We start from the raw sequence: 11,226 nt of genomic DNA on the forward strand, positions 1-11,226 counted from the left end.
AAGTGCCACAAGCGGGTGATTTATAAGAACACAAATACATTCTTTCACAGTTCTAGAGGCTGGGAGTCTGATTTCAGGGTGTTGGCTGTGTTGATTCTTTCTGAGGCCCCATGCCTCTCTCCCAGCCTCTGGTGATGTCCGGCGATCCTTGGAATTTCTTGGCTTGTAGAAGCATCACTCCAGTCTCTGCCTCTGTTGTCACATGGCCTCTTCCCTCTGTCTGTCTCTTTCTCCAGCTCTTTTATAAGGACACCACTCAGATGGGATTAGAACCCACCTACTTTAGTATCCACCACCTGTCTCTCTGTCGTACTGTGGTGGCTTGCATGTTGCTGTGATGCTGGAAGCTATGCCCCCAGTGTTTCAAATACCAGCAGGGTCACCCATGGAGGACAGGTTTCAATGGAGCGTCTAGACTAAGACAGACTAGGAAGAAAGGCCTGGAAATCAATATCTGAAAATCAGCCAGTGAAATCCTTATAGGTCTCAGTGGTCCAATCTACAACTGATCATGGGAATGGCATAGGACAAGGAAGAGTTTTGTTCCGTTGTGCATGAGGTCACCATGAGTCAGAGCTAACTTGATGGCAGCTAACAACAACTGTGTGGGGGGCACTGGGGACACAGCAGGGGACAAGACAGACCCAGCTCCTGCCCCGTGGAGCTGACAGTCTAGTGGAGGAGATGACAATAAACACCCTATTGTTGTTGTTAGTGGTGTGGAGTTGACTCTGACTCATGATGATCCCTATGTGCACAGGAGAACTGCCTGGAAGATTTCTAAGGCTGTCACCTCTCAGGAGCTGACCATCAAGCCTTACTGCCAGGTCACCTCTGGGTGGGTTTGAACCACCAACCTTTTGACTAGTAGTGGAGCACTTAACCGTTCACACCACCCAGGGACTCCTTAAGCACAATATTACCTGATGGTGATTTCTCTGGTCCCCGAGGCTGGGCTGCCTGCCAAGGAGAGGCACAGGGTCTCTAGAGACCTCCTAGAGGAGGTGATTTTGGTCCTGAAATCCAAGGACAAAATGGATTATCTGGAGGGTGAGCTGTGTGTATGAAGTGGGTCTTAGTCTCCTAGCGCTGCTGTAACACAAATACCACAAGTGGGCAGCTTTAAAAAACAGACACTGATTTTCTCACAGTTCTGGAGACTAAAAGTCCAAATCAGGGTCTCGGCCATGTCAGTTCCTTCTGTGAGCCTCTCACCTCGTTTCTCATGTCTGCCGGCGATCCTTGGCGTTCCTTTGCTGGTAGTCCCCGCGTGAAGTCTGTCTTCCCGTGTGTGTGTGTGTCTGTGTGTGTGTCTGTGTGTGTGTCTGTGTGTGTCTGTGTGTGTGTGTGTCTGTGTCTCTGTGCCTGTGTGTGTCTGTGTGTCTCTGTGTGTGTCTCTGTGTCTCTGTGCCTGTGTGTGTCTGTGTGTGTGTGTCTGCGTGTCTGTGTGTGTGTGTGTGTCTCTGTGCCTGTGTGTGTCTGTGTGTCTCTGTGTGTGTCTCTGTGTCTCTGTGTGTCTGTGTCTGTGTGTGTACAATTGAGTGACGTTGATTACATTCTTCATATTGTGCAACCACTGTGGCATCCTTTTCCAAACCATTCCACCAAAAACTCCCCTCTGTGCCCCCCGGTAACCACTAGTAATCTTTAGTTTCTATAGATTTGCTTGCTTGATACAAATAAGATTATACAGTATTTGTGCTTTTGTGACTGACTGACTTCATTCGGCATGATGTTTTCAAGGTTCATCCACATTGCAGTATGGACCAGAGCTTTACTTCTCTTTATGGCTGAGTAATATGGTGTTCCATTGTATGGATGGACCATATTTTGTTTATCCATTCATCTGTTGATAGACATTTCGGTTGTGTCCACTTTTTGGCTATTGTGAAAAGTGCTGCCATGGACATTGGTGTATAGGTTTCTGTTTGCATTCCTGCTTTCACTTCTGGGTAGATACCTAGGATTGGGATGGCTGGGTCATCAGCCTTTGAGATTCAGCTAAGTAATTGCCTATATCAATAATTTGTTTGTTTTAACTGTTAGTAATATTCCATTGTATGAATAGTATTGATACTGAGTATCTGTATACTGTATCAAAGTTTGCTTATCCATTCACCTGCTGAAGGAAGCTTCGCTTGTTCCCACATTCTAGCTATCGTGAAAAGTGTGACAACGGACATTGGTCTACTTATTCTGCTCTTTCTATAACTCAGAAGAGATTACCTTCAGAACCCACTCAACTCTGGTTGTTGTTAGGTGCCCCGCGTCAGTTCCAACTCCTAGCGACCCTATGTGAAACGGAATGAAACGCTGCCCCATCCTACGCCATCCTTACAATCCTTGTTATGCTTGAGCCCACTGTCATAGCCACTGTATCATTCCATCTTGTTAAGAGTCTTCTATGACCCTCTAGTTTACGAAGCATGATGTCCTTCTTCAGGGACTGGTTCTTCCTGATAGCATGTCCAAAGTATGTGAGACGAAGTCTTGCCATCCTTGCTTCTAAGGAGTGTTCTGGTTGTACTTCTTCCAAGATGGATTTGTTTGTTCTTCTGGCAGTCCAACGCCATAATTCAAAGGCATCAATTCTTCTTCAATCTTCCTTATTCATTGTCCAGCTTTCACATGCATATGACGTGATTGAAAACACCATGGCTTGGGTCAGGTGCACCTTAGCCCTCAGGGTGACATCTTTGCTTTTTAATACTTTAAAGAGGTCCTTTGCAGCAGATTTGCCCAATGCAATGCATCTTTTGATTTCTTGACTGCTGTTTCATGGACATTGACTGTGGATCCAAGCAAAATGAAATCTTTGACAACTTCAACCTTTTCTCCGTTTATCGTGATGTTGCTTAGTGGTCCAGCCCTGAGGATTTTCATTTTTCTTCTTTTTTTTTTTTTATTTAATTTTTATTGTGCTTTAAGTCAAAGTTTACAAATCAAGTCAGTCTCTCATATCAAAATTTATATACACCTTGCTATATACTCCTAGTTGCTCTCCCCCTAATGAGACAGCACCCTCCTTCTCTCCACCCTCTATTTTTGTGTCCATTCAGCCAGCTTCTGACCCCCTCTGTCCTCTCTTCTCTGTTTCAGACAGGAGATGCCCATGTAGTCTCATGTGTCTACTTCATCCAAGAAGCTCACTCCTCATCAGTATCATTTTCTATCCTATAGTCCAGTCTAATCCCTGTCTGAAGAGTTGGCTTTGGGAATGGTTCCTGTCTTGGGCTAACAGAAAATCTGGGGACCATTACCTCCAGGGTCCTTTAGTCTCAGTTAGACCATTAAGTCTGGCCTTATAAAGAGAATTTGAGGTCTGCATGCCACTGCTCTCCTGCTCTCTCAGGGGTTCTCTGTTGTGTTCCCTGTCAGGACAGTCATCGGTTGTAGCTGGGCACCATCTAGTTCTTCTGGTCTCAGGCTGATGTAGTCTCCGGTTTATGTGGCCCTTTCTGTCTCTTGGGCTCATAATTACTTTGTGTTTTTGGTGTTCTTCATTCTTCTAAGCTCCAGGTGGGTTGAAACCAATTGATACATCTTAGATGGTCGCTTGCTAGCGTTTAAGAACCCAGACACCACTCTCCAAAGTGGGGTGCAGAATGTTTTCTTTATAGATTTTATTATGCCCATTGACCTGGATGTCCCCTGAAACCATGGATCCCAAACCCCTGCTCCTGCTACAATGGCCTTCGAAGCATTCAGTTTATTCAGGAAACTTCTTTGCTTTGGTTTAGTCCAGTTGTGCTGACCTCTCCTATATTGTGTGTTGTCTTTCCCTTCACCTAAAATAGTTCTTGTCTACTATCTAATTAATGAATACCCCTCTCCCCCCATCCCTCTCCACTCTCATAACCATCAAACAATATTTTCTTCTCTGTTTGAACTATTTCTCGAGTTCTTATAATAGTGGTCTCATACAATATTTGTCCTTCTGCAGCTAACTAATTTCACTCAGCATAATAATGCCTTCCAGATTCCTCCATGTTTTGAAATATTTCACGGATTCATCACTGTTCTTTATCGATGTGTAGTAGTCCATTTCATGAATATACCATTATTTATTTATCCATTCATCCGTTGATGGACACCTTGGTTGCTCCCATCTTTTTGCTATTGTAAATGGTGCTGCAATAAACATGGGTGTGCAAATATCTGTTTGTGTAAAGGCTCTTATTTCTTTAGGATATATTCCAAGGAGTGGGATTGCTGGGTCATATGGTAGTTCTATTTCTAGATTTTTTTTTTTTTAATTTTTGCTGTACTTTAAGTGAAAGTTTACAAATCAAGTCAGTCTCTCACACAAAAAGTTATGTACACCTTGCTACCCAGAAACCAAACACCTTGCTACATACTCCCAATTGCTCTCCCCCTAATGAGACAGCCCACTCCCTCCCTCCAATCTCTCTTTTTGTGCCCGTTTCACCGCCTTCTAATCCCCTCTACCCTCTCATCTCCCTTCCAGGCAGGAGATGCCAACATAGTCTCAAGTGTCTACCTGATCCAACAAGCTCACTCTTCACCAGCATCCCTCTCTAGCCCATTGTCCAGTCCAATCCCTGTCTGAAGAGTTGGCTTTGGGAATGGTTCCTGTCCTGGGCCAACAGAAGTTCGGAGGCCATGACTACTGGGGCTATTCTAGTCTCAGTCAGACCATTAAGTCGGGTCTTTTTACGAGAATTTGGGGTCTGCATCCCACTGCTCTCCTGCTCTCTCAGGGCTTCTCTGTTGTGTTCCCTGTCAGGGCAGTCATCAGTTGTAGCCAGGCTCCATCTAGTTCTTCTGGTCTTGGGCTGATGTAGTCTCTGGTTTATATGGCCCTTTCTGTCTCTTGGGCTAATAATTGCCTTGTGTCCCTGATGTTCTTCATTTTCCTTTGATCCAGGTGGGTTGAGACCAATTGATGCATCTTAGGTGGCCGCTTGCTACAGTTTAAGACCCCAGATGCCACTCTCCAAAGTGGGATGAGGAATGTTTTCTTAGTAGATTTTATTATGCCAATTGACTTAGATGTCCCCTGAAACCATGGCCCCCAAATCCCCGCCCCTGCTATGCTGGCCTTCGAAGCATTCAGTTTATTTAGGACACTTCTTTGCTTTTGGTTTAGCCCACTTGTGCTGACCTCGCCTGTATTTTGTGTTGTCTTTCCCTTCACCTAAAGTAGTTCTTATCTACTATCTAATTAGTGAATACCCCTCTTGTAACCATCAAAGAATATTTTCTTCTCTGTTTGAACTGTTTCTTGGGTTCTTATAATAGTGGTCTTATACAATATTTGTCCTTTTGCAACCGACTAATTTCACTGAGCATAATGCCTTCCAGATTCCTCCATGTTAGGAAATGTTTCACAGATTCATCACTGTTCTTTATCGATGAGTAGTATTCCATTGCATGAATATACCATAATTTATTTATCCATTCGTCCATTGATGGGGACCTTGGTTGCTTCCATCTTTTTGCTATTGTAAACGGTGCTGCAATAAACATGGATATGCATATATCTGTTCGTGTAAAGGCTCTTATTTATCTAGGATATATTCCAGGGAGTGGGATTGCTGGATCGTATGGTAGTTCTATTTGTAGCTTTTTAAGGAAGCACCAAATCTATTTCCAAAGTGGTTGTCCCATTTTACATTCCCACCAGCAGTGTATAAGTATTCCAGTCTCTCCACAACGTCTCCAACATTTCTTATTTTGTGTTTTTTTGATTAATGCCAGGCTTGTTGGAGTGAGATGAAATCTCATTGTAGTTTTGATGTACATTTCTCTAATGGCTAATGATTGTGAGCATTTCCTCATGTATCTGTTAGCTACCTGAATGTCGTCTTCAGTGAAGTGTCTGTTCATATCTTTTGGCCATTTTTTAATTGGGTTATTTGTCTTTTTGTTGTTGAGTTTTTGCAGTATCATGTAGATTTTAGAGATCAGATGCTGATCGGAAATGTCATACCTAAAAACTTTTTCCCAGTCTGTAGGTAATCTTTTTACTCTTTTGGTAAAGTCTTTGGATGAGCATAGGTGTTTGATTTTTAGGAGCTCCCAGTTATCTAGTTTCTCTTCTGGTGTTTGTGCATTGCTAGTAATGTTTTGTAAACTGTTTATGTCATGTATTAGGGCTCCTAGCATTGTCCCTATTTTTTCTTTGATGATGTTTACTGTTTTAGATTTTATATCTAGGTCTTTGATCCATTTTGAGCTAGTTTTTGTGCATGGTGTGAGCTTTGGGCCTTGTTTCATTTTTTTTTTGTTTGTTTTCTTTATGTTGAGGTATAATCCATACTGAAGGCTGTGGTCTTTGATGTTCATCAGTAAGAGCTTCAAGTCCTCCTCACTTTCAGGAGGCATGGTTGTGTCATTTGCATATCACAGGTTGTTAATGAGTCTTCCTCCAATCCTGACGCTGCCTTTTCTTCCTATAGTCCAGCTTCTCAGATTATTTACTCAGCATACAGATTGAATACATATGATGAGAGGATACAACCCTGACAGCACATCTTTCTTGACTTTATACCACACAGTATCCCCTTGCTCTGTTTGAATGTCTAAGTACAGGTTACTCATGAGCACAGTAAGTGTTCTGGAATTTCCATCCTTCGCAATGTTATCCATAATTTGTTATGACCCACACAGTCGAATGCCTTTACATAGTCAATAAAACATAGGTAAACATCTTTCTGGTATTCTGTGCTTATCTATGAATCAGAATTGACTTGACGGCAATGGGTTTGGTTTTGGTTTCCACCTGACGTCACCAATGATGTCATGGAATGAATTATGTCCCCTCCAAAATGTACATATCAACTTGGTTAGGCCATGATTCTAGTACTGTGTGGTTGTCCTCCATTTTGTGATTGTAATTATATGTTAGAGAGAATTAGGGTGGGATTGTAACACCCTTACCAGGTCACTTCCCAGATCCAATGGAAAGGGATTTTCCCTGGGGTGTGACCTGCACCACCTTTTATCTTACAAGAGATAAGAGGAAAGGGACCTGGGGTGTGATCTGCACCACCTTTTATCTTACAAGAGATAAGAGAAAAGGGAAGCAAGCAGAGGACGGGAACTTCTACCACCAAGAAAGCAGCACAGGGAGCAGAGTGCATCCTTTGGACCTGAGATTCCCGCACTGATATGCTGCCAGACTAAGGGAAGACTGACAAGAAGGACCTTCCTCCAGAGCCTACAGAGAGGAAAAGACTTCCCTGGAGCTGATGCCCTGAATTTGGACCTCTAGCCTAGACTGTGAGAAAATATAATTTCTCTTTGTCGGAGCCATCCACTTGTGGTATTTCTGTTACAGCAGTACTAGATGACTAAGGCAGATGATATCTCTTTTTCCACGTCCTTTTCTGAATCCAGAAGGATTCCTCCAATCCTAATCCCAGGAGGATTCAGAAGTGGTTAAAAGCTGGTGGTGAAGTGTTTAAAAGCTCAGCTGCTAACCAAAATGTCGGCAGTTCAAATCCACCAGCTGCTCCTTGGAAACCCTCTGGGGCAGTTCTACTCTGTCCTATAGGGTCACTGTGAGTCGGACTCGACTTGACAGCAACAGGTTTAGTTTTTTTCCTTCTGATTTCAGCATGAGTTTCTGGCAGTTCCCTTTCAATATACTGCTGCAACAGCTTTTGAATGATGACCACAAAATTTTACTTGTGTGTGATATTATGGTATGACCTCATTAACATAACAAATACAACAAAATCCTAATTCCAAACAAGGTCCCATCCACAGGTACAGGGGCTAGGACTTCACATATTTTTGGGGGGCATTATGGATTGAATTGTATCCCCAAAAATATGTGTTCTAATACTACACAACGATAAAGAACAATGATGAATCTGTGAAACATTTCACAGTATGGATGAATATGGAGGGCATTACGCTGAGTGAAATAAGTCAATCACGAAAGGACAAATACTGCAAGAGACCACTTTTATAAAACCCAAGAGGTTTGCATACAGAAAAAAACAATTTTTAATGGTTATAAGAAGGGAAGGGAATGAAGAACACCAAAGACACAGGGTAATTATGAGCCCAAGAGACAGAAAGGGCAATGTAAACCAGAGACTACAACAGCCTGAGACCAGAAGAACTACATGGTACCCGGCTACAACCGATGACTGCCCTGACAGGCAACACAACAAAGAACCCCTGAGGCAGCAGGACAGCAGTGGGATGCAGACCCCAAATTCTCTTAAAAAGACCTGACTTAGTAGTCTGATTGAGACTAGAAGGACCCCAGAGGTCATGATCCCAGACCTTCTGCTAGCCCAAGACAGGAACCATTCCCAAAGCTAACTCTTCAGACAGGTATTGGACTGGACTATGGGATAGACAATGATACTGGTGAAGAGTGAGCTTGTTGGATCAAGTAGACACATGAAACTATGTTGGCATCTCCTATCTGAAGGGGAGAGGAGACGGTAGAGAGGGTCAGAAGCTGGCCAAATCAATACGAAAAGAGAGAGTGGAGGGAAGGAGAGTGCTGTTTCATTAGGGGGAGAACAATTAGGAGTATATACCAAGATGTTTATAAATTTTTGTATGAGAGTCTGACTTGATTTGTAAACTTTCACTTAAAGCACAATTTAAAAAAAAAGAACAATGATAAAAAAAAAAAGGGAAGGGGGAAGGAGGGGAAATCACTAAAGAGCTAGTTGTTGTTAAGCACCGTCAAGTCAGTTCTAGCTCATAGCAACCCTATGTACCACTGGACAAAACACTGCCCAGTCATGCACCATTGTTACAATCGTTGTTATGCTTGAGCCCATTGTTGTAGCCACTGTGTCAATCTATCTTGTTGAGGGTCTTCCTCTTTTCCACTGACCCTGTACCTGCCAAACATGATGTCCTTCTCCAGGGACTGATGCTTCCTGACAACATGTCCAAAGTATGTAAGACGCAGTCTCACCATCCTTGCTTCTAAGGAGCATTCTGGTTGTACGTCTTCCAAGACATAGTAGACAGGTGTTAACTTTGATAAAGGGAAAGACAACACACAGTACAAGGGAAGTCAGCACAACTTGACCAAGTCAAAGTCGTAGAAGCTTCCTAGACACATCCAAACACCTTGAGGGACTGAGTTATTGGGGCTGACGGCTGGGACCGTGGTCTCGAGGGACATTTAGGTCAATTGGCATAACATAGTTCATAAAGAAAATGTTCTACATCCTACTTTGTTGACAGCATCTGAGGTCCTAAAAGCTTTCGAGCAGCCATCTAAGATACATTTATTGGTCCTATCCCATCCGGGGCAAAAGAGAATGAAGAAAATCAAAGACACAAGGAAAATATTGGTCCAAGGGACTAATGGACCTCATGAACTACAGCCTCCACCAGCCTGAGCCCAGAGGAACTAGATAGTACCCAGCTGCCACCACCAACTGCTCTGAAAGGGATCACAATAGAGGGTCCTGGACAGAGTGGGAGAAAGATGTAGAACAAAACTCAAATTCACACACACACAAAGAAAAAAACCAGAATTACTGGGTCTGAAAGAGACTGGAGGCCTGAGGCCATGACCCCAGACACCCTGCTAACTCAGAACTGAAAAAAGAAGCCACTCCCAAAGTCCACCTTTCAGCCAAAGATTAGACAGGCCTATAAAACAAACAATAACACACGGAGACCAAATGAGTAATACCCGCCCAAAAGCAAAGACAGGAAGGGACAGAAAAACTGGATAAATGGACATGGGGAACCCGGGCTGGAAAGGGAAAGGAAGAGAGTGCTGGTACATTGCAGGGATTACAACCAATGTCACAAAACAATTTGTGTATAAATTTTTGAATGAGAAACTAGTTTGCATTGTAAACTATTACCTAAAACCAAAAACCCACTGCTGTCGAGTCGATTCCGACTCATAACGACCCTATAGGACAGAGTAGAACTGCCTGATAGAGTTTCCTAGGAACGCCTGGTGGATTCGAACTGCTGAACTCTTGGTTAGCAGCTGTAGCACTTAACCACTATGCCACCAGGGTTTCCAAACAATTACCTAAAGGACAATAAAATAAAGTGTTAGAAATCCTAAACCTTATACATATGGATAAGAAGTCCTGGTGGTGTAATGGCTAAGCGGTAGGCTGCAGGCAAAAGGTCTGGGGTTCAAGCCTACCAACGGCTCCACGAAAGAAAAGACCTGGCAATCTGCTCTTGTAAAGAAACCCTATGGGGCAGTTCTATACTCTGTCTTATAGGGTCTCAATGAGTTGGAATAGACTGGACTACAGCACACAACATACTGTGGATGTGACCACATTTGGGAATAGGGTTTTCTTTGTTACGTAAATGAAGCTATAGAAATGTACGGTGTGTTTTCAACCAATCACTCCTGAGTGACATAAAAAGAGCAGATTAGACACAGAAGCAGGAAGCACTGATGGGGGAAGATAGATGCCACGTGGAGATCACCAAGGAACCCAGCAACAGAAACTGAAAAGAGACAAAGATCTTCCCCTAGAGCTGACAGAAAAAAGCCTTCTTCTAGAGGCAGCGCGGAAGCCCTCGCGGTACAGTGGTTAAGCGCTCGGCTGCTATCCGAAAGGTCTGAGGGTTAAATCCACCAGCTGCTTCCGTAAAAGATTTACAGCCTTGGAAATTCTGGAGCAGTTCTATTTTGTTCTATAGGGTCACTAGGAATCAAAACCGACTCGACAGCAATGGGTTTGGTTTTGGGCTTGGTAATGCCGGAGCCCTGAATTCAGACTTCCGGCTTCCTGAGTATGAGAAAATAAATTTCTGTTTGTTAAAAGCACCCACCTGTGGTATTTCTGTTGGAGCAGCACTAGGGAACTAAGACAGGGGAACACAGTTCAGTCCATAGTGGGGTGGGGGGGCGGTGGGGTATGTGGAAAGTTCTGGTAGACATACCCCAGGCCAAGGCCAGGAGGCTGGACAGGCTCACAGGCTCAGAGTGTCAGTGAGAAGGGTGGGTTGAAAGGGACTGGTGAGCTGAGATTCCTTTGGAGGCATCGGCAGGGGCTGCGTGGGTGGAGGGATGAGCTTGGGGTGCTGGTCTCAGCGGAAGCGCTGAGCAGGGGCTCGGCCATTCTGTTTTTCTTTCACTTCCTGGATGGCTTCGACAGAGAGGAATGTGAGGAATGTGACTGTCTCTCTGCTCCAGTTCCTTGTGACAGGTACTTGTCACCATTATTAATAGCCTTTTTTCCCCTTTGATTTTATTTTTAATATCAGATATTATTAGGCTCCTGCTCCAGGAAG

The sequence above is a fragment of the Elephas maximus genome, chromosome 3, assembly GCF_024166365.1.
Source record: "Elephas maximus indicus isolate mEleMax1 chromosome 3, mEleMax1 primary haplotype, whole genome shotgun sequence".
Lineage (NCBI taxonomy): Eukaryota > Metazoa > Chordata > Mammalia > Proboscidea > Elephantidae > Elephas > Elephas maximus.